The sequence below is a fragment of the Fundulus heteroclitus genome, unplaced genomic scaffold (assembly GCF_011125445.2).
Source record: "Fundulus heteroclitus isolate FHET01 unplaced genomic scaffold, MU-UCD_Fhet_4.1 scaffold_39, whole genome shotgun sequence".
NCBI classification, from domain to species: Eukaryota; Metazoa; Chordata; class Actinopteri; order Cyprinodontiformes; family Fundulidae; genus Fundulus; species Fundulus heteroclitus.
The window spans coordinates 2,163,072-2,190,570 of record NW_023396803.1 but is presented as its reverse complement, the minus strand read 5'-3'; the positions used below and the strand labels follow the sequence as shown (position 1 = coordinate 2,190,570).

Here is a 27,499-nt window from a genome sequence, read left to right as displayed (position 1 = left end):
GTTAATGGTGACCCAGGGGCCTTGGATCCAGGACTGTATTTCCTATGTACCGTCACACACTGCTGGAGGACTGCTACATGAAGCTAAACTTTCTGGCACAAACTAAAGGACAGCTATCTGCTGGTTTTTCAAAGGCGTGTGGGTTGGGCATCCAATTCTAAATGAAGACCTTTATTAAGGCTGATCCTCAAGCATCTTTGCTCCCAGGTGAGGTCTTCAGCAGCCACAGCAGTTTGCCTACCAGCCTGGTATCTGAGAGGATGATGCCATCATCTACCTGCTTCAATTATTTCTGGCCCACCTGGGGAACACTGGGAGCACCGTGAGGATCATGTTCTCTGCTTTCTCCAACGCTTTCAACACCATCCAACCACAATTCTGAAAGACAAGCTGGAGCGGAAAGGAGTGGACCACCAGTTGTCGCAGAGCGTACTTGATTACCTCACTGGTTGACCAAAATATGTGACGACACAGGGCTGTTCCTGATAGGTTGATCTGTAGCACAGTAGCAATACAAGGAACTGAGTCAGAAGTTTTCTGATGACTATGCCATAGTAGGTCTCGTTACAGATGAGGAAAAGGAGTACAGACAGTGGATCCAGAGATTTATAGGCTGATGCCAGCAGAACCATCTCAAGTTAAATGCAGGAGAAACAAAGAAGCTGACACAGGTAAACATCCAGGAGACTGATGTTGCAATAATGGACTTTTATAAGTACCTGGGTGTTCTTCACCTTAATAATAATGGAATAATGGAATCCCAATGCCAATGCTTTTTACAGGAAAAGCAGACTGTACCTGATGAGGAAACTGAGGTCCTTTGGAGTGCTAGGGGTGCTCCTGAAGACCTTCCTTGGCTTTGTGGAGGTATCAGCCATCTTCTACGGCACAGGTGTCAAACTCAAGGCCCGCGGGCCAAATCCGGCCCGTCAAGGTAAATTATCCGGCCCTCGAGAGCCAAAAAAAAGGCATATATCCTTTTAAAGTGTATAAAGTGGCTAAAACTGTGCCTCCTGTAAGTGTAACTCACCCCAATATCAACTTTTTTTGCAGATAAACTGTATAAACTGGGCCTAAGGGTGCTACTTTTATGTTACTGTGCATTTTTTAATACTACTGTGTGAACTGGAATGAAATTATGAAATGAAAAGTATCGTCTCTACACATGCAAGCGGCCCTTTTAATGACTTCATGATGCCAAAGTGGCCCCATATAGAAATTAGTTTGACACCCCTGTTCTACGGTATGATTAGCTGGAGTTATCACATTGAGTTAATTGGCAGCTGTATTTTTTTGTCTTTTAACAGAACATTAGCATTTCATATCTGATTATCATTAGTCTCTCAGATGCTAAGGTAAACTTGCACATGCGTTAGCTACTGTGTATCTTTCTGGGTGCATCTTTACACAGTACATGTCCTTTTGAAATGACAACCACTTTATACTCACAGTTTTTGCAGCAATGCAAAAAACAAAAAAACACTTATTTATTGAATCTACAATACCAAGATTAAGGCGGGCTGTGTTTCAATGAACTTTACTGATATATGGTACTTTGCACACAATCAGCCCTAGTAAAAAAAAATGCTTCAGGGATGCTGTCAGCCCTAGTTCTAAGAAATTCCATTTTGTTTGTGAACATTAAGTTTTGTGTGATTTTCTACATTTTTGTCAAATTTTCCTCAACTTTTTTGTGGGCTTGTCTAGAGCTTGTAATATAGAAAAATATTTTTTTGCATTCATTCCACGCAAACATTGCATTAATATGCCCTTCTGATAAATACCCAATCTGTGTACGTGCCCTTTTTCGAATTGGAGCAATCTCATGTGATTGCTGGTGAGGGAAGGCGACCGATTCACCGTCTCACGTCCGCTTTCCTGCAACACCTGACAAAGCTGTTTCGTCATTCTTTACTTCGCGGCTGGTTTTGCAGCAGTCAGAGTGCAACTTAGCTTCGATTTGGTCAGTGAATCTCTGAACTCAGTCGGGTCCTCCTATCCACGAGTTTCTCCCAATTGCTGTCCCAACAGAACACCATAAACTGAGTTTCAGAGAGGCACAATTTTACTCAGATTGTGGGTGTTTCGGACCCCATGAGGCCCGAAAGACCCACATGCTCGGGGGTTGCCCAGGGTGGACTCTCTCTCGTTGAGAGTCCCAGGAAGAAGTGGGCAGGTTGAGAGAGATTGTCTGTGTGGCTCGCAGGGGGTGCTGGTCTCCCCTGCCCCTCTCCTCCCAGGGAGAAAGTGAAGTGTAGGGAGCTGTGAGGTGTAATCTGCTCTCATAGCAGCTTCCCTGCTGTGAGGGGCTGTCTCAGCCTGAATGTGTAAAATTCCTTTTTGCTTACAACCCCCTTTTGATACATGTTCAGAATTCTATCTGACTTAATTTTCATCATGGCTTTTATGGCACAACAACATGAAGTCACCAAAGTCACCAATAACAGTGAAAAAAGTTGCTGGATTTATCACTAGTTGCTTTTTTGAAGAACAATAAGTGGCTAGAAGGGTCTGCAAAGTTGGCATAAATAGCAACAAAGTCACTAAGTTTGCAGCAGTGCACAGTCCAACGATGAACATGACCCTGTGCAATCTCAGCTAGGCAGAGGTCACTAAATCATACAAGGTTCGTGGTTCAAGAAGTTGTCCCAGTAGGGCAATTTGTTTTACAGCTTGCAGTAAAAGGCAAACAATTAAACTACAATTACTCTGACACACTCATAAAAAAACACCTACCCCCCAAAAATTGGAAAATGTTCCTTTATTTATTTATGTAGTTTTTATTTTTAACTATTTATTCTTTCATGCATGTGTTTGTTTATTTATGTATTTATTAATGGGTCCTGCCTAGCAGTGTAGCACTAAGAATTGCTTTCTTCATGTCAAATAGAGCCCAACAGATTTACTTTCACAAGTGGAGTATTACTGCTTTTGCGGTCCGCTTGATATATATGCAAAAACATTATTAGGCCCGAGCAGCTAAGCGCTTTGAATGCCTATTGAAATCGCATGGTTTCTTCTTATTAAGCCCAAGTAACAAAGCATTACAAAGGCCTATTATAATTGTAGGTTTTCTTGCCTGAGTAGCTAAACGCTGCGAAGGCCTATTGTAATCGCACGGTTTCTTCTCATTAGGCCCGATGTTCAGGACACGGCTGAGTGGCGTATTTCCATAGCATTCCGTTTGCATACATTTGGCTCTAAATTACACAGGCATGATCCAATTTGCTTCCAGATATGAATGATCTTTTTTTTAACTTACCAAAAGCTATTTGAGAGGTTGACTCGGTCACCTGATGACATCATTTTAGCTACGCCCACTGAGTGCTAAGTCAATTTTTTCCTTGCTGATTACTCCTCATTGACAGTGCAGATAATAATTTATGGCCACATTTTCAAAACACGACTGGAAGTCCTTATTAATCCTTTACCACCAAACAGAAAGTGAGTATGGCTTCTGACAGGAACATTGGATTTTGGCTAAATTTTCAACACGTCTCACCAGAGCACGTCTAAGCCTGGTGGAAAGCAATATTGAGGCTTGCTTCTGATACCCGCTGGTGATGACCTGCGGAACGGCAGGTGAGTACTAAGGAGGTGCCTAGGTAGTCAGGGCCGACCCGAGGCACAAGCGAACTAAGCGGCCACTTGGGGCCCCCGGGTGGCCAGAGCCCCCCAAATTATTGTTATTATTATTATTTATTTATTTATTTTACAATTAAATAACTTAAACAAGTGATGTAAATGAATGACAGAATGATGATGAAAGAATTTATTTAATTTGTTTTGTGACAGTTTGTATTTTATGTATCGTTAATTAATTTATTTTATATTAATTCATAACCTTACTGTATTTGTTTATAATATTTGCTACAGTCACAGACTATGATTTCGGTGATCCTTAAGAAAAATAAAGATCCACTTAAATGTGAATCATTTCGTCCAGTGAGTCTACTTGGATGTGATTATAGGATATTGACCAAAGTACTAGCAGCAAGGATTGAGCCTGTTATAAGTAAAATAATACATCCTGACCAGACAGGATTTGTTGCTGGTAAACAACTTCCCAGTAATCTCCGTCACCTTTTTAATGTGATGTACACTGCTGAAGATAACAGGTGCTGGGTTCCAGGTATTAAATGTTCACTAAAGCCCGTAATTATTTATTTTTTTATTACATTTTTTACTTTCTTTTCTCAGGTATCACATTATACATGTCAGTTTAAATAATAATACATATGATCTTTCTTCATATCAACCGAACTCTGAAAAACATGGATCTGGTAAGCTGGTCTCTCAATACTATTGATACATTTTTTTTCGATGGGTAGGCAACGGAAGGGGGACCCGTCCGGTCCTGATTTGACTTATTTTGTGAGATACACCCTAAATTCCTAGAGGAAAACGGTGTGTCTTTCGACCTTGTCATTCCTGGACGTTTGAAATTTTCACATTGGATTAAGGATACTGGGATCTCTACTTATTGGTTTTTGTGGGTTTTTGAAGTATCGGCAAATACAGCGGATGTCGGAGCCATTTGGCCTTGATCAGGCTGCCAGCTGCATGAAGCGCTCACTAAGGCTGTGAACGGACAAACCTGGCAGGTGAATGGAGCGAAGCCGAAAAGCTGCCTGTGTTGGAATGCAGACTGACTTTGGTGGTTGAACTCAAGGGGAGATGGGATAAAATCTGAAAGTGAAGCGTGAAAAAGCCCAATAATTTGGAAAATTGGATTTATGTGGAGCCAGCAAATAACTTAAAACCTGACAGGAAAGGCAGTGCAGCTTGTCTCATAACAAATAACATATTTGGATTCCCTCCCTATCTCTACTCCTGGATTGTTATGACGGAGAGTGCTCAGAAAAGCCCCTGGCTACCCCCCTCCCCCGCTGACACCTGAGGATGCTTCTCTGAACTGTGGGCCGGCTGATAACATCAAGGACAATGGCCTCTGGAGAGTGTTCACGGAGATAAAACACCTTCGCCCATACACACACGCATAACTGATACTCATAAAACTGATAAATTAAGCAAACGCGACAGGTCTCAAATGTTTACCTTCTGCATACACGTTGTAATGTGTTATTTGTGCTTTTCGTGCTATGAGGGTTTTTTTGTGTCGGTTGTTTGTCTCTTTATTGGTGAGAGCATAAATAGGCAAACATCTGTCTCTCTTTTTCTCCCCCCCTCTTTCCCCCATGTTGTTGCACTTCCTTCGACAGTTCAAGGGCAGCGCCTCGTGAACTCCGTGTAGGCAGGGTTCGGGGCTGTTTGGAGGAATGTGGCCTTGACGGCTGCGCTATTTAGCAGCGACTGGCTGGCTGCGTTCCTTGGCAACGCAAGGCCTCAGTCAATCGCTCCCCCCAAAATGTTTGTTTGTTTATTATGTGATGGACGGTTGTACTGGAACTGACTTTTCGATTGCAATGCAAATTGTAATTGACAATAAAATTTGATTGATTGATTGATTGATTGATTTAGCAATGGTATCAAGGTGTTACTCTATTGTATCTGTTATACTATGTCCTTTGGTTGTACTGTTCTTTTTACATCTCTCTTTTCAGGTGATGAAGCAGACTGAAGACGTTTTATCATTCCCTCCCTTTTATCTCTTCTTTCTTTCACCTCTTCTCTTTCTTTTTTTCTCTTCTTGTTCTTCCTCTACTCTCCTACTTTCCCATTGTAGTGTCCACATTACTTGAAATTCTCCCAGCAGGAATCACAATAAAACCATTTACGTGCATAAATCAAGCGGAGCACTATGCGAAAGCTGATTGCTCCACTTGTGAAAGCAAAATCTGTCGAGCTCTATTTGGCATTAAGACATCAATTCTTATTGCCCCATTGCTAGACAGGACACTGGGAAACCATTTTTAACACCCTTAAGATATTGGGATTTGGTCCTAAATTTCGTTCGTGGATTGAGTTAATATATGCGAATCCCCAAGCTATGGTAAGAACGATAATATAATATCTGACCCATTCCCTCTCTTTCGAGGGAACAAGACAGGGGTGTCCTCTGTGACCCCTGCTCTTTGATGTGGCAATCCAGCCTCTTCCAATAATGTTGAGGAATGCTGCTGAACTGGGGGGAATACGCAGGGTGATGCAAAATAATAAACTTTCGCCATAGGCTGACAACCTTCTCCTTTTCCTGTCACAGGAAATTATTGATTGATTATTGATTAAATTAGAAAAACTTGGCATAAGTGGTAAGATTTATAACTGGGTTTTAGATTTTTTATTTGGTAGAGAAATAGAAGTTAGAGTTGGGGCGAATTTCTCTACTAGATATATTGTTGAGAATGGTACCCCTCAAGGCAGTGTGTGTAGCCCAATTAATTTTAATATTATGATAAATGACATTTTTAATGAGATAGATGGTAGTATTGGGAAATCTTTATTTGCAGATGACAGAGCTCTGTGGGTAAGGGGTCACAATCTCATATTTTTGCAGAAAAAGATGCAGGATGCTGTTTTGAAAATGGAAGGTTGGGCAAATAAATGGGGATTTAGAATGTCAGCTGCAAAGTCCCAAGTTATTTGTTTTTATAGAAGACATAAGGAAGTTAATTTAGATCTTTATAATCAGAAGCTTGAACAAGTGAATAAAGTGAGGTTTTTAGGGGTCATCTTTGATGAAAAGTTAACTTGAAAACAGCACATAGAATTAGTTCAAATGTAAAAAAGTGAATAATTTGTTGAGATGTCTTTCTGGACAGGAATGGGGAGCTTCAAGATGTGCTGTTGGCAGTTTATCAAGCTCTCATGAGATCTTCCTTGGATTATAGATGTATAGCATATATGGCAGCTGCTGAAAGTCATTTGAGAAAACTTGACAGTGAACAAACACAAGGGTTAAGAATATGTTGTGGAGCTTTCAGATCATCTCCTTTAGCTGCTTTGCAAGTTGAAACTGGTGAGCTTCCTTTAAGGTAAGAAGAATGAAGCTAATGTATGTGTACAGGGTAAATCTACAGGGACATAATTATGGTCATCCAACTAAGGTGGTGCTGCAGGATTGTTGGGAACATCATACATCTAATTGTAACAGCTTTGGATGGATTGGGGACATCAAAGCTCAAAATTTGGGTTTGACTCAGTTCAAGTACAGATTTACGGTTCCACAGTCACCAATTCCACCATGGTTATTTATCACACCAGACATTGATCTGCACTTGAGGGAAAGACTCCAGAATGGGTTATAGTTAATAAATATTTTGCAAGATTTAAAAATAGTATAATTATATATACAGATGGATCTAAAGATCCTAATAATGGCAGATTAGGAGCAGCTGTGAATATCCCACACCATAAAGTCATGATTAAAAGGAGAACAACAGACCATCTAGCAGTTTTTACAGTTGAATTAATTGCCATTATGTTAGCTTTAGAATGGCTGCTTGATGACTGTATTACGAAAGAAAGTAAATATATAATTGCATCAGATAGTCAAGCTGCATTATTAAGTATAAAATCTGGCAAATCTTGTAGATTAGATGTATTATTAGGCATATATCAATTATTAGTTCAGCTACATAATAAGAAATGTTTTGTTTGTTTTGTCTGGATTCCCGCTCATGTAGGTATAGAAGAAAATGAATAAGGGGATATATTAGCTAAACAGGCCCTGAAATTCGATGTTATTAACTTAAGTATTCCGTTAAGCAAAGGTGAGGGTAAATCCATTATTCAAAATAAAATGAGTAAGGTTTGGCAGGAGCAATGGGATAGTCATGACACTGGTAGAGATTTATATAAAATTCAAAAGAATGTGGGGGGTAATAACTGTATGAATGGAAGGCGGAAAAAAGAGGTAGTCATATCTCAACTTAGAATTGGACACACTGGACTTAATAGATCTCTTTTCAGAATAGGGAAACATGAAACAGGGACTTGTAATTACTGTAATCATATGGAAACAGTGGAACATGTGTTATATGAATGTAATAAGTATTCAGAGGAACGTCAGCACTTATAGTCAGTACTAGATGGAGAGAAAATTTATCATTTTCGATGATAAATCTTTTAGGAAATAAATCAAATTTTGTTAGAATTCAATTGATTAGATTTTTAAAAAACACTGGGTTATTTAATTGTATTTAGAGTGTGTATGTGTATGGATGTTAATTTAAGCATTCTAGCATACCATTGAGGTATGTATTATTAATTTCCCTCTGGGATCATTGAAGACCACACTCCAGTCTGGTAGGTGCCGGTAAATGTACCTTGAGTTGGTTGCCATCCGCCAATAAATAACAAAAGAAGAAGACGAGCAGAGGAGAAGAGAAAAAAGAAAAAGAAAAGAAGCTACCCTAGCGGTGCTCAGAAAGAAGAGAAAGAAGGAGCAAAGTAGAAATCTGCTCTCAAAGTTACCAAAAGTTTCTGCCAATGGCTTCTGCACTGCAGCAGCAGCAGCAAACTCAGCGGTGACGTTGGCAGCTGCTGGCGAGGATTCGTTGCATGGAGATGAAAGGTGAGTGTTAAACCGTCAAAAGGGACGTCCCCCTATATTGATAAGTATTTATTTAACTTATTGAAGATGGGTCATTTTAAAGTAAGTTTCAAATTTAGTTTGTATTTGCTACAAACAATTAGAAATCCGTTAGTTAGGTGTTTTTTTTTTTTTCATGTTGAATTTCAGGAAAACTTCAGGCTTTTGGGTGTTCTTTCTAAAATCCCCCTTAGGTTTTACAGGTAGTTTTGGCAGGTGTTTTAGTTCTTAATAATTTAAGTTATACATTCAAAAAACATAAGGAAGTCATTACCAACTTCTCACTCTGCTTTACAGCTTTGGTTTTGAAATATGTAAACAGCATATAAATAGGTTTAGTAGTAGAGTAGAAATTGCAGCATGTTCCTCTGAGTTACAGTGACGTAGACAAAATTGAAGTTGCATGAAATCCTCAAATTTCTACTTTAGCAATTGAGTAGATATACATTTAACCACTGGGTAAAAGCCTTGTACTGTGTTGTCTGTGTTTGTTTTCAGAATGAGACAGAGATGGGCTGTGACAGAGAGAGTTCCACAATTATCCAGCCAGGCTTTGATAATGATTTTGTTCCACCAGACTAAGAGAGTCCAGCATCATCCACTCTGCTGGTAAGCAGTCATCACAGTGTACTTACTGAAGATGACCCAGCTCTGGCCAATAAGATGTCTGATCGTGCACGCTGCTCAATAGTACTGAGAGGACCACTTTAGGTGAAGAACAGGATCCTTCCAAGAAATGGAGACGAGTGCAGATTTACTTCCAGCTATTATTTCATTCAAATGAAAAATGGAGAACAGATAAGCAGATCATGGCTTGTCTATTAGAAAAAAGGGACAAACGAATACAGAGAGGAAAACAACAAGAAAACAGATAAGAAGAGAGGGACAAAAGGTAGAAAAAAATAATGTATGTATATTCTATTAAAATTTCTGTATCCGTATAATGGGTCTGTTTTATGTGTTGTCTTCACAATTCAGAGGGCCCCACCCCTTTCTTTGCCTAGGGCCCCAAATTTCCTAAATCCGCCCCTGGCTGGACATATCAAAAAGTAGAACACATACATTGTTCGTCAGTATTTGACATGGACTAACACAGATTAAAGTGGTACATAGACTTAATTTAACGAGGGACAAATTGGCAAACATTTACCAGGGAGCTGATCCGACTTGTCCTAGATGTAAACAGGTTCCAACACATCTCAAATGTTCTGGTCTCTCCCCAGGCTCAAAGAATTCTGGATCAAAATCTTCAAAACCTTTTCATCCATTTACAAGAAAATTATTGAACCTGTTCCTCTGGTAGCCATTTTTGGTGTGGCACCAGGGGAAACAGAATTAACAACTGTCCAAAGGAAAGCAATGACATTTTCTTTATTGCTGGTCAGGAAAATGATTTTATTTAATCGGATAAAGACAGCACCGCCAACTCACAAAAGATGGTAGAGGAGGTGATGGCACACCGAAAGTTGGAACATCTTAGAATTACTTTACAGGGCAACACTAAGAGATATTTCAAGGTCTGGTAACATTTTATTTCTTATTTACACTCTGAATTTTCATCTGCTTCAGCATAACTAGCAGATTTGCCCCCCCCCCCTTTTTCCCCTCAGGTATGAATGGTTATAACAACCACAATGATATTATTTATATGTATCTAGTTTTAACCCAAGAGTGTCTGGAACACAGGTGGTGTGTATGGTAGTAGTAGGATCTGTCTTGTCGTTAGTTTGTCTGTGTTTTTTGAGTTGTTTTTGTGATGTAAATTTTGAGTCCTACTCTTTTGTTCTGTATGTTTTGAATGGGATGTCTTTTGTTTCAATATGAAAAATCAATAAAAACAATTCTATTATAATATTTGCTATAACATTATAGCGCAACATTTGTATCAATCTTCTTCTAGCATAGGTGATTCTGCGTGGTGGGAGGGGGGCCCCCAAATCAAATTCTGCTTAGGGCCCCCAAGAGGCTCGGGCCGGCACTGTCAAGCAGAGGTTAGTGACCCTCACGTTTGTGATCAATCACCTCCAGATAGACGTGGTCACTAACCTGCTGTCTCTGTCCTCAGAGTTTCCTGCCGCTGACGTTTGCGCTGCCTGTCCCCCTTCAGTTCAAATAAACTTTTTTTCGCTATACTGTTTGTCTGGTTTGAACACTGGGTCCATCTGTTTTGTTCCTAATAAGATGACCATTTAGGCTAGCGACATCATGTACAATACAGCAAATATTTTCTCTTTTATCTTGTCTGGTGTCTATTTTTGCTGTTACGGATTATAAGATTACAGATGCTGGAAGTACAGAGAACAGTTAACAGAAACCACAGATGAACCACAGACACTGGAGACTCAGAGGCTGACATACTTAGATTAGATAAATTTGGGGTAAATGGGTCAGCTTGGTCATGTCTACATTATAGTATGATCTTCTCCATCAATGTGATTGAAAAAATATTCATGTCAGTACAAAATTGTAAACATTCCTCTGCCATTTTAGATTAAATATGTTGAAGTATAGTTTCTGTTTCAAGAGTATTTTTAATACTACAGAACTCACTAAAGTCTACAATTAGAGAACACCACGTATTTCAACCAAAGAACCTGCGGGGACCACAACTGGATGTGGTCAATTCTTGTCAGTGTAAATATTTTTTTGCCACTTTTTCCAATTTTTCTTAAATCTTTATTATTTAAAAGCATTTAAAAGTCTGCAAATAATATTAAAAAATGATCTGGACTGTTTGTACATTTCTCCACCTTATTCAATAGTTCAAAATTTTTTTCTGTTATTTATTTATCTCAATGAAATATTACTAGAACCACGCCTTTAACAGGTCATACTGCTGAAACAAATCAATTCCCCCCTATGGGGATGATAAAGTTGATCTTTTAGGAGGTAGATCAGCCAATCAGCTCTCTCTGTTTCCACCATCTTACTCGCTAAAATTCCTCCCTAGCACTCCTAACATTTTGTCACTTTAGGAGCTCTCTTAAGGACTAAGATGCTTTGTGAACAACTTTTATCTTACCAAGGTAAAAATCTAAGAAAGATTTTTCCTAAAATGACGTCACTAAGAGCTGCTTTTAGTCTTAGGATTCTTTGTGAATATAGGTACAGATGTTTATTACAACATTTAGAAAGATTCTTGGTGATGCTAAGTGTGACTATGACATGCTTCAAACACCTTCACTTGTCCTTATAAGGGCTGTGGATCTAATACTTGCCTGCATGACACTGTAAAGCACTGTAGAGCCTTGTTTTGAGGATCATTGGCTCACACTGTCAAACGGCAAATCAATGTAATGTTGCAAACTTTGTGGGTACCTTGTAGAATCTACCATTGGTCCCCATTGATGCAAGGAAGAGGACAAAGAAAAGTCCATAATTTGTGTATTTTTAACTATCCTGGATTGCTTGAAAGCAGAACATCTGAGATGGTTTAGTAAAACCAACTGGGATGTTGTTGGATTTATTATAGTTATTCTACTTTTAATCTATATTCTAGTTATATCATGTTTCACTTATAATAACTAAATGACTATGCAATCTTATATTTTACTAATAACATTCTTGACCATTTACAATATTATATCATACTTATTACTGAAGTGTTATTTCTCCTTATATCAGAACACAAGCATGCGAGCAGTTGCAGGTTGCACCCAATTGTATCTTGCAGCTGCCTGTGGAAGATAAAGAAGTTACTCCCATAACAATGAATGCTGTTGTTGTGTATTGGTTCCCTGCCTAATAGATTTCAACTGGTTTGTTCCCCTTCCCTCAGCAGTTGAAATCCTGTGTAACTAGGGCGTTCCAATTTTCAATAAAAAGCCTGGCGAGCGGAGACTGCTTCAGAGTGGTTTGGAGGATTGTAAACTGAGCAGTCTCCGAGCACTCTCCATGCAAGTAAAATTTAACTAATTCTCTGTGTCTTCTTTGTGCAGGTTGCTGAATAAGATGTTTGGTGTTTAAACCTAACATTAAATGGTCCTTCGAGCCGGATTTCAACATACCTAACGATCCCAGCAGGTAAAGTGAGGTTCCAGCAAGTCTGTGGCCACAGCACTAAGACCCTTTCCGGGACTGGTCCCTCCTTTACGGGCTGGGATCCGAAGGTTGAAGAATTCCAGAGACACAGAGAATTGTGAGTAGAATTTCGTTAAAGAGGAATGAGTGAACATTTCAGATAAAAAACAGTTAAAGTCCGCAGGAGGACAGACTCCTCTAGTTTAAACTAACTAGTTAAATTCTGTGAAGGACGGCGGAGTCCTCTGTTTTCTGAGAAACAAGATAAAACCCTGACAATCCTAGGCACTATCAGGTAGCAGATAAAAAACAGTTAAAGTCCGCAGGAGGACAGACTCCTCTAGTTTAAACAAACTAGTTAAATTCTGTGAAGGACGGCGGCGTCCTCTGTTTTAAAAAAATAGGAAATCTAAACAGTTAAAGTCCGCAGGAGGACAGACTCCTCTAGTTTAAACTAACTAGTTAAATTCTGTGAAGGACGGCGGCGTCCTCTGTGTTAGATTAAAAGTAAGAGCTCAAAAGTGTGACTGTGTGTGTGTGAGGAAATACAAATACCACTAGGTATTTTATTTCATACCAAACCAGGCAAGAACAAATATGACGAGCTTTTGTGGATGCATGTAGGCAAGAAAACTCCACCTTGAAGGTTGAAGTGAGTTTTACCACAAACAGTTATTAATCGTCATCTTGTCTAAATAAACCCAGTGTTAGAACACAGCAGGTGTTGCAACCCACTGGGTCCAAACATTCACCAAAATGGGAAAGGGACAAAGTGAACAAAAATGCGAGCTGCTTGAAGAACTTACATGTAAAGATTGGAAAGTTGTTGAGAAAGAAGATAAAGCAGCAATGGTGCCCTTATGTTATTGGATAAAAAAGTACAACTTCAATGGCAAACTATCCACTTCTGACATAAACGAACTACAGGAAAAAATAAAATTTTAATGCAAAAACAAGGAGAAGCAAATGGCAAAAGAAGGTCTTGCCCAGACCCAAGTCTGGATAAAAACAGCAGGACCCACTCTGATCAAATTTAACATTTAGCTACATGGGTAAAATAATACAATTCAGGTTTAAGAGGTGACTTAACAAACAGAAAATAGCTAAAATTCCAGGAAGCTATCATTAATAAATCGGGAAATCTAAAGGGGAAATACAGAGCAACACTCTGGGAGTTTTTTAGAACAAGGTTTCGTAAAAAAAAAGAAAAAAAAAAGAAAGAAAGAAAGAGAGAGACGTCTCGCAGAACACTACGCGCAAGCTGTCTGTCTGTCTTGTACAACATATTGTGTCTGTGGAAATGAGATCATTTTGTTTGAGTGAGTGGGGGAGAGACTGCTTGGATCCGCGGAGATTGATGTCTGTGCGCTAATGGGTTTTTGTGTGTAAGTCTGTGTTTGTAGATTTGTGCGTATGACAGAGCTGAGAATAGCAACTGAAGCGTAAGAGAATTACGGTGCATTTGATCAGGATATTAGTGAAAATAAATAGAATTGTGCAGCATGGATATCAATGGATTCATGACAGCTGTAAAAAATAATAGAGTAGGGTCTTTTATATTGTAATGTTATAACTTTATTAACTTGGCAAACAGCATGTGGGGAGATTATATGGGAGAAGTGGAGCTGGATGGAATATGTGTGGGGGAGACTTTTTACACTGAGCTGAGGCGAACCTCGGGGGGACAGTTTGACCTAAAGCAGGACAATAGATATGATAAACAAACCTGACCAACATCTGAATGTGTTGGGCGGAGAATTAACGGTTCCTGGTGACACCCCCAGGAACAACACATTATTAGAAACACCCACCAACTATGTGTGTCATCTGTTACTACACCTACAGCCCCAACATCGCTGAAAACAGCCGAGGATTGGTCACTGATAGTTGATATGTCCCGCCTGCTGCTCAGGCCGCAGCCCTCCCCTCTAGGGACAGACTTGCTGTCTCTGCATTGACAAACTTAGGGACTGCTCAGGAATATGTGTTTGAGAAAGAGAGTAAATAATAAATGAATAATAAAACTTATATCTGTGTTTAGGAGTTAAAAAATATTTCAGCATGAAATATTTATTTATTCACTCATTTTGTTTATACATTGTGTAAACATCAGGGCGTAATAATTTGTGATTTAGCTCATTATTGGCTATAGTTCATCATTTTATGGCACCAGAATGTTGTCATTCCAATTCTGAAAAGTACTTAAAAAGAAAAATAGTTTTTGTATAAGCATAATTTTAACTAGTGTGGTTTATTGCAAAAGTGCATATTAAAATTCCCAAATGAGCTTTTATACTTTCAGAAATAAAAAGATAGAATACGAAATTAATTGAAATTAAAATTTTAATAGTTTGAAAGCCCTAGTTTAAATATAATACACTAGACTTAAATCTGGTTGATCTAAGGAAAGCAGGAATTAGCTCACTAACAACTTCTGCTAATTGTAGGTCTAGGAATCACCAGTTAGCAGAACCAAAAGTTAAAAGTTAAAATGGAACTTAAAGCTGTTTGGTAAAAGTACAACCCGGTTGATTAGACAGATTTTATCAGCCCTACGTCTAGTCATGTATCAGTTTTACAGTTATCCTCAGATGGAGTTGCTGATGTTTAAGAATTTATGAAGAATGTTACTGGTTTAAATCGTTTTACCACAGAAGTTAAACTTTGCAGAGCGACAGAAATCAACAGGAACAAAAAAGGATTTGGAAAAATTAAAGGGGAGATCCCAAAGTATTTTTTTAATGTAAACACATTCTCTAAATTAGATAATTTGATGGCGAGCATCATGACTGTCAAGCTTTAGCCGAACAGACAGCCAAAAGCAGGGCTGATCTGAAGGACGTTCCCCTGACTGAGGGAGAAACATTGTTTGTAGATGGCTCATCCAAAAAGGATGACAAAGGCAAAACAAGAACTGGCTACTCTGTAGTCACCGCTGACACAGTACTAAAAGCTTTTTCTTTGCCACAACACTACTCTGCCCAAGCTGCAGAATTAGTGGCCTTGACTGAGGCCTGTAAACTCATGAAAGGAAAAAAAAAGTAACCATTTACACTGACAGCCTGTATGCCTTTGCAACCACACACACATTTGCCCAACATTGGAAAAATAGAGGCATGATAACATCGACTGGAAAACCAGTAACTCATGCAAATTTGTTAAAAGAACTCCTTCGAACCGTGCAGACACTTTCGTGTGCACACTTTCTATGGACCCTGAGCCTTTAACTCATGATGTTTTAAGGGAAATGCAAAACCAGGCCCCACAACAAGAAATAAAACTGTGGCAGCGCAATGGTGCTGTACAGACAGATGGCTTGTACACCTGACCAGCAAATAAACCCATTCTGCCTAAAAATCTCTATAAATGGGCAGCAATTTTGAGCCATGGGAAGTCCCATGTCTCAACAGGAGGGATGGTGGGGTTAATAAACAAAGTATACACCACCTATGGGTTTAATTCTTATGGGGTTAATAAACAAAGTATACACCACCTATGGGTTTAATTCTTATTCAAAAAAATTTTGTACATCATTTCTGATATGTGCAAAAAACAATGCTCAGGGGAACCTGAGACCAAAAAGAGGTCAGTTTCCAAAACCTGATTATCCGTTTCAACATCTACACATGGACTTTATTGAATTAAGTCCTAGTGAAGGAAAAAATATTGTCTGGTAATAGTTGATTCATTTTCCAAATGGATAGAACTATTTCCCACAAAACATCCAGATGCGTTAACAGTGGCAAAAGCTTTATGTAAAGACATTATCCCTCGTTATGGGATACCAGAAAAAATCTACAGTGATAATGGATCACAGGGTTAGTTGAGAGAACTAACGGAACAATAAAGAACAGACTAAGAAAGTGCATGGAAGAAACAGGAAGGCCGTGGACTATGTGCCTAGACCTTGTTAAACTGCACATAAACATTACTAGCACAAATGGCCTGACACCCTATGAAATGGTGTTTGGTAAACCATATAGACTGCCCTATTTTGAGAACAAATGGGAAACTGACGATGAAAGCACTCTAGCAGACTATATGAGAAAAATGCTGGAAAAACAGAAAAAAGTGACAGAACAAACTGACAGTGTTACAACTTCTGTGTCTCCACAAGAAAACCAGTTAGTTGAACCAGGGGACTGGGTTCTCATAAAAAGCATAAAGAAGAAACATTGGCATGCACCTAAGTGGGAAGGACCTTTCCAGGTTTTGCTGACCACTGGAACTGCTGTAAAGATTGCAGAGCGGAGCACGTGGATTCACTTAACACATTGCAAAAGAATCATTAAATCATAAAGTCACAATTTCCATTATATCATTCAATTTGACTGTATTAGTCTGCCTCCTAGTGATTGCTTTGTGGTATCTGTTGTAGTATTGTAATTCTTCAACGACCCTCAGAGTAAGTCCGTTGTACAAAGGGGGTTGTATTTCTAGTATACAATCGTCTCAAATCGGTGAAGATTGTCCACACCTCTGCCGAGGGGTCTTTAGGAAGGATTTCAATCTGCAAACAGAATGCTAACTGAAAAAGGGAAAAGACTTGTGTGGTTGGGGATAGCCATCCTAACCGTGGCAGCAGTAGTTATATGGCTATGGGAAGCTCAAATTCCTTATGGAACTAAAAAAGCCAGAGAACCAAGAAGAGTGGGCTACTACAATCCTAAACCTTCCCAAATTATGAAACTATTACAAAATCCATGTAAAGCGTCGAAAGATGACAAAAGAACTGAAGAGCTATATTTTTGTTATCAGAATAATAAGATCCGGACTGTGATTAGTTTTAATAAAGACCAATTCAAGATAGGAGGTTACAAAGCTTCTGATTGGAAAGGTTACAAATGGTATTTAGATGGCACAGGAATGAAACAGACTGGGCACAACTGGGAAAATGTGTTTGAGACAACAGATCATACGTGGAGACAAAACACATATGGTACGAGTAACATTGCCAGACAGTGGAAAGGAAAGGTGAAACTAACTGATGCCAGTAATACTATTTTCCTGACGATAAATACCACCCATAAACCTTTTGGAAAACCAGCCAGTTTCAGAAAATTTAAAGATCCTCCCTGTCATGGTTTAGCCCTGTGTATTTGGCGCCCTCACCAGACAGATCCGTGCATTACCTTGTTTTTCTGCCCAAACCTGACAACAATAATGATGCCTGAAGTTACTTTAGGACAAAAAACTGTCTCTCCAATAACTCCACACATATATGTAGATCCTACTGCAGATGATTGGTTCAAAATTACCACAGGAATGTCCGGAAAAAGCAATAGTTGGCTTTTAATGGTGGAACAAGCTGCTCATACTGTATCCACAGGTTGTTTAGTTTGTATGGGTCCCAGACCCTTGCTACAGGTTGTACCAGCAACAATGACTCCTGAATGTCTGACTGAAATAATGAATAACACAGTGCCTTCTGGAAACTGTACATTCTGGGACACTATTTACCCTCTAACTACTGAAGATAAAGGAAAACCGCTGTTTTCAAAACATGTGGCTCCAGGTAACTTCACATGTGTAAATAGAACTGGATCAGGCAAAAAATTAGGAAAGTTAAATGAGACCCAGTGTACAGAAATACTTTCAGTAAACATAACTTTCAAACCTGTAGCACGTAGTGACATCTGGTGGTGGTGTGGTGATAATAGATTATTTGACAAACTCCCTTATAACACCATTGGCCTTTGTGCATCTGTGACATTGATTTTGCCAGTTTCTATAACTCCACTTACAGTACGGGAATTATTGACCGCGGTGAAAAGTGTTTTTCCACACACTTGGCAAAAAAGAAACAAGAGAGCAGTACAAGGTTGGAGTGAGGACGATTCAACTTATATTGATAGCATAGGAGTTCCCCGCGGAGTTCCAGATGAGTACAAAATCGTAAATCAGATTGCAGCAGGATTTGAATCTTTTATTTGTTGGTGGTGCACTATAAATAAAAACGTAGACAGAATCAACTACATCCATTATAACGTTCAGAGATTAGGTAATAAAACAGAACAAGGTTTTGCAGCCATCCATGAACAACTGTCAGCTACCTCTATAATGGCTTTCCAGAACAGAATTGCTGTTGATATGCTCCTAGCAGAAAAAGGAGGTGTCTGTGCCATCTTTGGAGAACAGTGTTGTACCTTTATTCCAAATAACACTGCGGCAGATGGCAGCTTGACAAAGGCCCTAGAAGGCCTCCATTCCTTAAACAGCAAAATGAAAGACCATTCTGGAGTTGATACATCTATGTGGGATGGCTTTGGAGAAGTGTTTGGAAAATACAAACAGCTAGTGGTATCAATTTTAATGTCTATTGCTGTGTTTGCAGCTATTCTGACCTTATGTGGATGTTGCTGTATTCCGTTTATAAGAGCATTGTGCACTAGAGAGATAACAACAGCCATACAGCCCGTAAAAGAGGAAATGTATGCGCTGCTTGCAACTGAAAAATCACCAGCTGATTCTGAAAATGAAGACGAAGAGACATCTCTTAATTTTCCAGACCTGTATCCTGATCCCGACGACTGTGATGACCTCTGGGTGTAACCTTTAAGTTGTGAATGAATTTATGGTTGAAAATCTGACAAGAAGAGACCAATAAAGGATGAAACATAGCTTAAAGTGAATAAACAGGAGGGTAATGTTGGATTTATTATAGTTATTCTACTTTTAATCTATATTCTAGTTATATTATGTTTCACTTATAATAACTAAATGACTATGCAATCTTATATTTTACTAATAACATTCTTGACCATTTACAATATTATATTATACTTATTACTGAAGTGTTATTTCTCCTTATATCAGAACACAAGCATGCGAGCAGTTGCAGGTTGCACCCAATTGTATCTTGCAGCTGCCTGTGGAAGATAAAGAAGTTACTCCCATAACAATGAATGCTGTTGTTGTGTATTGGTTCCCTGCCTAATAGATTTCAACTGGTTTGTTCCCCTTCCCTCAGCAGTTGAAATCCTGTGTAACTAGGGCGTTCCAATTTTCAATAAAAAGCCTGGCGAGCGGAGACTGCTTCAGAGTGGTTTGGAGGATTGTAAACCCCTGGTATATGGAATTCCTCAAATGACATCGAATTACTAAATTTAGATGCATACGTAACGGCCATCTTGTTGTCATACAAGCAGAGCAGTAACGCTTGAATAGTTTCCTTGTTTGAGTCAAATAGTGAACAGATACATGACACTGCTCTCAGTTGGTTCAGATCATATCTCACAAACCGGACAGAATACATCTCCCTAGGCCATTCCAAATCACATCCACACACAGGTACATGTGGTGTCCCCCAGGGGTCAGTCCTTGGCCTCATCCTCTTCATCCTTTACCTCACTCCCCTTGGCCAAATCATCAGCTGCCACAATATTTAATTTCATTGCTATGCTGATGACATACAGTTCTATGTTAATGTCACAGCTGACACCTCACCCTCACAGTCATCCCCATCAAAACTCACCACCTGTCTGGAGGAGATAAATGTATGGATGGAGCAAAACTTTCTTCAACTATATAGCTCAAAAACCGAAACCATACTGGTTGGAACTCCTCATCAAACCAAATCATTATCCATAACCAGCACCACCTTTTCTGGCAGTAACATCCCGCTTTCATCAACAGTTAGATTTCTTGGTGTAAAAATGGACTCCCAACTCACTTTTGAAGCCCATATAAATCACCTATGCAAGACCTCTTTCTATCACCTCTGAAATATTTCCAAACTCCGTCCCATTCTCTCCCTCCCAGATGCAGAAAAGCTGGTTCATGCCTTTGTCTCCTCCAGACTGGACTATTGCAACGCACTTCTCATTGGGATCCTTAGAAAAAGTCTGCAGAGGCTTCAGTATATTAAAAACTCTGCAGCTAGGATCCTGATGAGAGTGTGGAAACATGAGCACATTACCCCCATTCTCCATTCACTACACTGGCTTCCCAACTCCACCAGGATTGAGTACAAGGTTTCCCTCCTCACACATCAATGCATCCATGGACATGCCCCCGCCTACCTCAAAGAACTTCTCAACCCACAGAACACAACCCGCTCCCTTCGCTCCACTCACTCAAACCTCCTCCACATTCCCAGAACCAGACTCAGGACAATGGGAGATAGGGCATTTTGTGCTGCTGCCCCGCATCTGTGGAATGCCCTCACTGACACCTTGAGGGCACCTCAGTCCACTGAGTGTTTTAAAAAAGGCCTTAAAACATTTCTTTTTAGCAAAGCTTTTGGTCTCCTTTAGATGTTTTATTTTTAACGCTTTTTAATGTTTTTTTCCCCCCCTGTAGCACTTGGAGATCTTTTGATAGAAAGTGCAGTATAAATTAAATGTATTATTAGGCGCCTGCCTTGCATGTGCAATGAGGAGGCAGTGCTGTGCTTCGCACAACACTGCCTCCCAATGCAAATGCATGGGCAGGGCCTATTACTATTCACCTCTAAACAGACTCTTTATTAGGCGCCTGCCATAGCGTTTGCAACTAGAATCGTTCAACTTCTGAAGAAGTTGAAGAAGGCGCCCGCCTGGTGGTGCGCGTAACCGTCAAAGGCAAAGCTTCCGAGTTCCTTGGTCGTAGGCTTTTATCACTTGGGGATTTTAAATCAAATCTTCTGAGTGTAAAAAGGATTTGTCTTTGTCAAAACCAGCCGACAGGAGAAGGTCTGCATCCAAGCAGCATGTATTCATACATACATACACACATACATACATACATACATACATACATATCTATCTATATACCCATATATTCTTCAATCTTATAGTATAGTCCTACACTCTTAAGATATTTAATAACAGCTTTCTGTATTTCCTTTATCCCTTCTCCTGTTGTTCCTATTTATCCTTTCAAATTCCATTCCCTTCCTATTTGTCTTGTCTTTTGTTTTAATCTTATCCTTTCTTCATCATATTTCCTACAATATAATAAAATATGTTCTACATTTTCTATTACTTTACATACTTTACATCTATACATTCACCTGTTTCACTTTTCTTTAATAAAAATAATGTTTTATTTAACCCAGTATTTAACCCATAGTCTCCTCTCTTCGATTTTTTTCTAATCACACGCTTGGTATTAATAGATTTCTGTACCCTATAATAATTTCTTACACTTTTATCCATATTCCATCTATCTTGCCATTTTTCTTGATTTCTTTTTTAATTATTGTCTTAGCTTCTCCTTTCCCATACGGGTATATTTTTAATATTATTTGTTGTAATTGATTTTTTAGCTATTTGGTCTGCTGGAACCCAACAGAATGTTACATTTATATAAAGTTTTTGTATTCTGAATAAAGTTTGACGAATTTCTAATAATAAATCTTCTCTTTCTGATTTCATATTTTGGATACTGTAAAGAGCTGCCAAAGAATCAACATAACAAACTACTCTATTTGGTTGTACTTCCTCTATGCATTGTAATCCTATAAATAGGCGCCTAATTATTGCCATCATTTCTGCTGTATATACTGACATCTGATCAGGTAATCTCCTCCCAATACTTATCTTCATCATTGGAATGTATATTCTTATACCTACTTTTCCTTTATCATCTTTAGATCCATCTGTATATAAATCTAAATAGCTATAATATTTGGTTTTAATATAATTGTTTGCCATTTGACCTTTCCTACTGTCTACCCACTCTTTTTTTAATTCCCTTATATCAAAATCTATCTCAACATTTGGAAATAACCAAATAGGGATATTACTTATAGGTGTAGGTGAGTTAAACCATGTATTTTCAATTTTATATTCTTCTGTTTTATCTTTTATTATCCATACAAAACCCTTACCTTTAAAATTATTATATTCCCAACATTCCTTAATAACACTTTTTGCTATATTTTCATTTCCACATCCATATAAACGACACCAATATGTAACCATGAGCTGATCTTTCCTTAAAGTTCAAATAGAAAACCACATACTTATAGTTTCTCATTTGATAGTATGTACAAAATTAAATATATCACAAGTGATAAAAAAAACAAATTTGTTGTTTATAGCACAAAGTAACTCACTTAAATAGCAGACTATGCAAAATTTCTCTTTCAGTCACGTGACCCGCTGTCTTAGTTACGGGGAGGCGCTGTAGGATGCCGTGGAAGTAAAGAGCATTATTAAACAGAAGATGAAGGAAAGGTGGCAAAAGCAATGGGAGGAAGAGAGGAAAGGACGGTGGCTGTACATGATTCAGAGGAGAGTGGGAGAAATGAGTTGTGCAGGGAGGAGCAGAAGGGAAGAAACAATCATATCAAGACTTAGATTTGGGCACACAGGATTAAATGGAACATTATTCAAAATAGGGAAGCATAACACTGGAAGATGTGAGTATTGTGGGGAACAAGAAACAGTTGAACATATTATGACATACTGTAAGAAATTAGAAGAAGAAAGAAGGGAAATGGTTAAAAATTTAAAAAGGAAAAGAATAAAAATTTGATTTAATAGAAATGCTTAGAAGTTATTCAAGAGATGAGTGTTATGGGATTGTGTTTCATTATCTTAGACTAAGTAATTTAATTGATAGGATTTAATTTTTTTTTTTTTTTTTTGGGTGTTTGTTTTGTTTTGGTAGTTTGGTTTAATTTATTTCAGGTAGTATAAATAAGTCATTCTGATCCACACTCCAAACCAGTTGGTGGCGGTAATGCACCGTTTCGTTGCGTGCCAACCGCCAGAAAAAAAACATAAAGAATAAGAAGAAGAAGGATGCCGTGACGTCAGCGTAGTCAGGAAGCGGTCTTTTTACATAGCGAGTCGATATTCATTCAACAATGTGAAGGAGGTTTTAACCTTAAACGAGCAATACGAAGCTAGCCAATTGGATGTTAAAAACGAAGAGTGCTGTGTCCAGCCATATGCTTTTGAGCCGATAATTAGGCGTAAATTCCGGGACAACACCGAGGAAAGTGGAGAGGGGAGGAGTAGCGATGATGACCACGCTAGCAGGCCGCCAGCAGGCCGCAAGTGAAGAGGATGTTGACGACCATTCCCAACGACTAACAAATACTGACCGGTATGTTTTTTGATTCTACGATTTTTTTTTTTACTTGCAAGTAGTGACCCATCTAAGAGTGATGTCGATAGAATTGGATTTATGTCAAATTAAATTTAAACTAACGCTAAGCTACTTCTTTTGTGTTTTTGATTTTAAATTTTAAGCAACCTCGTACTGTAGTAGACAAACTAAAATTAGCCATTTCACCATTACTAATTCAGATTTTTTAGTGAGCTATTATGAATTGGGATTGTTTATATTTTACAGGTGCAAATGTGGCAACTTGTGATCATGAATGCAAGTGCTGCACAAAAACGTGTGTGTGTGTGTGTGTGTGTATAAACACACACACACACACACACACACGCTGGCTGTTAACTATTTCATTTTTTATCAATTCAGTCAGTTTTTATTTAAAAAAATTTCGAGTCAAAGGCTTGATATTTGTAAAGAATATAAAACTATTTTTGTACAAAAATAAGGACAAATACATGGGGGCAGATCCACAGACATATATACGTAGACGCGTCATAGTGCGCAGGTTCGCACGTCAACGTCACCGCCATATTGTATGTGGCAGAAAAATGTTGAGAGTTCTGTTATTGTGAACGTGGATCAGAAAAGATGCCTCATTCCTGTGCTGCATGAAAGTGTATTCTGGCTGATTTCACTACTTGTATCTGCCTTCTATATATATATATATATATATATATATATGTGTGTGTATATATATATATTATATATATATATATATATATATATATATATATATATATATATTATATATCATTTCATAAAACCGTGTCACATGTGAACCTTTAGGAACAGACTGTTTGGGGGAGTATTAAAGAGGTAAAATTAATAATAAGAGAAAAAAAGTCCTAGGTCAATAAAGTAAATGTTATGTCATATAATGTTATGAGAAAAACGTCATATTATGAGAATTAAGAGGGAACATTTCCAGAATAGTCACAGTTTGCAGAATTATTTCACTCCTGGAAATTACAGTGCCAGGTTAGATTATTTTAAATACTTTTATTCTTTAGGAGAATAAATTCAGGAGAATGAAGCTAAAGGGATACGAAAATAAACTTGTAATATTACAAAAAAATACTACGAATACAAAGTATATTCAGAGATTAAAGTCCCTCTGATATTGTTTAAGTGACTGAGTAACTGCAGATTTGCCACATTTAAGATGGCGGACGCTCTGACGCATCGCAGCATAGGCAGAACCCGCCCAATGACGCGTCTACTCTTATATTATGTCTATGGGCAGCTCTATAAGCAGATATTGAAATAAAAATGTCTTTGTCTGATTTATAAATGTCCTCACTTCTAACATGTGAATTAAATCGGTTTACTTTGGAAAGGATTTGATTTTTAAAAGTCTGTCTTTATTTAGCAGTGCAAACATGAATTGACATCTTAACCCTCTGTTTCTACAGAAACAGTCTGTGGACCTGGAGCCTCTGAAGACCCTACAGTCCTTGACCAGCAATGTTACGTTCAAGAAAACTGGAGAACTAGAGGACAAAAAAATAAAAATAATAAATATAAAAATGAATCATATACTCCTGACTCTTCCCATATGTCCAAATAAACGGGTTACTCTAAATTGTGTTTGTGTGCATTTCTCCCTGTGATGAACTAGCAACCTTTCTAGGATGTACCCCTCTTTCTCTTTAGCATGGAAAAGCAGGTGTAGAGACTTGATGGAAAAAAAAGATTCAACAAATACATTTTTGGTAGCTATATTAATGTTAATATATTTAATTTAGTTTTGATTTTTATATATTTTTAATTTTAAAAGTTATATATTTCAATTTTTACTTGAACACGTTGACATTTGTCATAGGCCGACGTTCAACCTTTTTTTCAACATGCCCGTGTGCTCGGGTTTCCCCATATTCAGGGTAGGTATGGCATCTGGCTTAAGCTGTAACTTTGGTATATTGAATCCAACTGATGCTGCGAGAGCAGGATTGATGACAGAAGAATCTGCCGTGAAGTGATCAGAACATAGTTTGCTGTATCGGCTTGGACGGCACAGATTGTCCGGTTGATGTTTGTCTAATCTATTTACTTTCCAGATCCATATTTGACACAAAACTGGGTCCTTCGGATAACTAAACATTCCTTTTCCTGATCCAAAGCCGTTTTGACACTTGGCAGCAGTACAATAGATTATTTTAATGACTTTTTAACAATCCTTTCAGAGTACTTAGCAGTGCGTGAAATAGTGGTTCTTGACAGCCGATCAAAGACGTTTGACCACTGTGACGTCACAGCTGTTTTTCGTCACGTAACTGGACTCCCGGATCCTGGAGGCGCCCAGCATACTGTAAAACTCTGTCGATTTTTATTACTTGGAAAATTTTTAGCGCGATTTTGACCGGCCACATATATTTAAAAAAATGATAAACTACCATCATACACGATAAAACTGCTCTAGACGCACTCCTTTCTATTTGAACTTTAAATCTAAAGGCACTTCTCCTAACTCTACCTGCATTGCTTTAGTTGGTGTTGATCTTATTGAACCAGTACAAATTCTCATTGCTTTATTAATTACTCTTTCTATTTTCATTAAATTTGTTTTAGCTGCTGCTCCATATACTAAGGTGACCAGATTTCTAAAATCAAATCTGGGGACATTTCTTGCTCATGGATAAAAATCAATACATCTCATCAAGATGAAATTAGGAAACGGGGACAGTAATGGTTTCATTTATTTTTACATATTTATTAATATTTAAACAACAAAAATCAAGTGTAAAGCAGGAATGTGCCTCTCCACACTTTTAGTATATCAGCAACGCGGTGCAGTTTTGGAAGAAAAAGTTTGGTGAAAAATAAATTAAAAAAAACTTCTAAATAACAAGTGCTGGAGAGATGCTGCACCGATCAGCCAGATACGAGGGTCAGCAGCTGTTTATGACACAATGTGCGTGATATGTATAGGATTTGTTTTCATCAAAACCTACCGTTCAGGAAAACTGTCGTTTTTTGATGTGAGACATTGCAGAGCTGAAAAGTCCATATTAGGCCTGCTAATGGTGTGTAGTAACCTGACAACAGCCAGCTGCATGTATCGCTCCGCCTAGCTCCACTCACATACATCTGGGACCTCTCCATAGCAATTGCCTTTACTGAAGGCTGGGCCTTATCAAAACTCCTTGCATATGATTGGATAAGCCACTTGTCTGTCATCTTTACCGACGTGCTATTTCAACCACTCTAACCCGTGACGCAGATGAGACCGACGCAGGAAAAAAAAAACATTTTTTTTTTTTTTTTTTTTTTTTTTTTTTTATGTGTTTGCGGCTCTAGTGCAGGGTTTCCCGCAGCGCAATCTTGGCGAGGCGGCCGCGGAAAACGTTGTCCCCCCCCCCCCCCCCCCCCCCCCCCCCCCACCCCCCGCGAGCCGGTCCGCGGAAAACATGTCGTCCACCCCCCCGCTCCGCGGAAAAAATGTCGTCCACCACACCCCCCCCCCCCCCCGCTCCGCGTAAACGTGTCGTCCACCCCCCCCCCCAGCTCCGCGAGCCGGTCCGCCTCGCATAAGCAAATTCCTGCGGGAAACACTGTAGTGGCACACCTTTTATTGACAGTGAGCTGACAGGAAGAGGGGGGGAACACAGGCGGCAAAGCGCCGCAGGTCGGAGTCAATCCCGGGCCGACCGCGTCGAGGACTAAAGGCCTCCCCAATATGGTTCGCGCTAACCGCTAACCGCTCCGGGGCGCGTCCGCGTTGCGCGTCCGCGCCCCGGAAAACAAAACTTGCCAAATCCGGTCGGGGAAAACCAACAAAAGCCTTCAGAGGCGTTCTCTGATGTTCTTTTAATGAAACAATATCAGATAGATTGGACAACACGGAAGAAATAGCAGCATCAATGCTAACGCTTGCTTCCTCGATGCGAGCCGCCATTGTTGTTGGAATCTCACGGTGGCTTCTCCACTACG

General features: G+C 38.9%; 2 long non-coding RNA genes across 2 annotated transcripts; both read left to right on the top strand.

Annotated features, from left to right (window-relative positions):
- Nucleotides 1-7,798: 7,798 nt before the first annotated feature.
- LOC118560116 lies at nucleotides 7,799-10,697 on the top strand. Its single transcript, XR_004929079.1, has 3 exons — nucleotides 7,799-9,103; nucleotides 10,395-10,485; nucleotides 10,560-10,697. It is a non-coding gene; the product is annotated as an uncharacterized LOC118560116 (long non-coding RNA).
- A 12,544-nt stretch (nucleotides 10,698-23,241) lies between these two features.
- On the top strand, nucleotides 23,242-25,075 carry LOC118560114. The gene is made up of 2 exons (XR_004929076.1): nucleotides 23,242-23,551; nucleotides 24,982-25,075. It is a non-coding gene; the product is annotated as an uncharacterized LOC118560114 (long non-coding RNA).
- The last annotated feature ends 2,424 nt before the right edge of the window (nucleotides 25,076-27,499 follow it).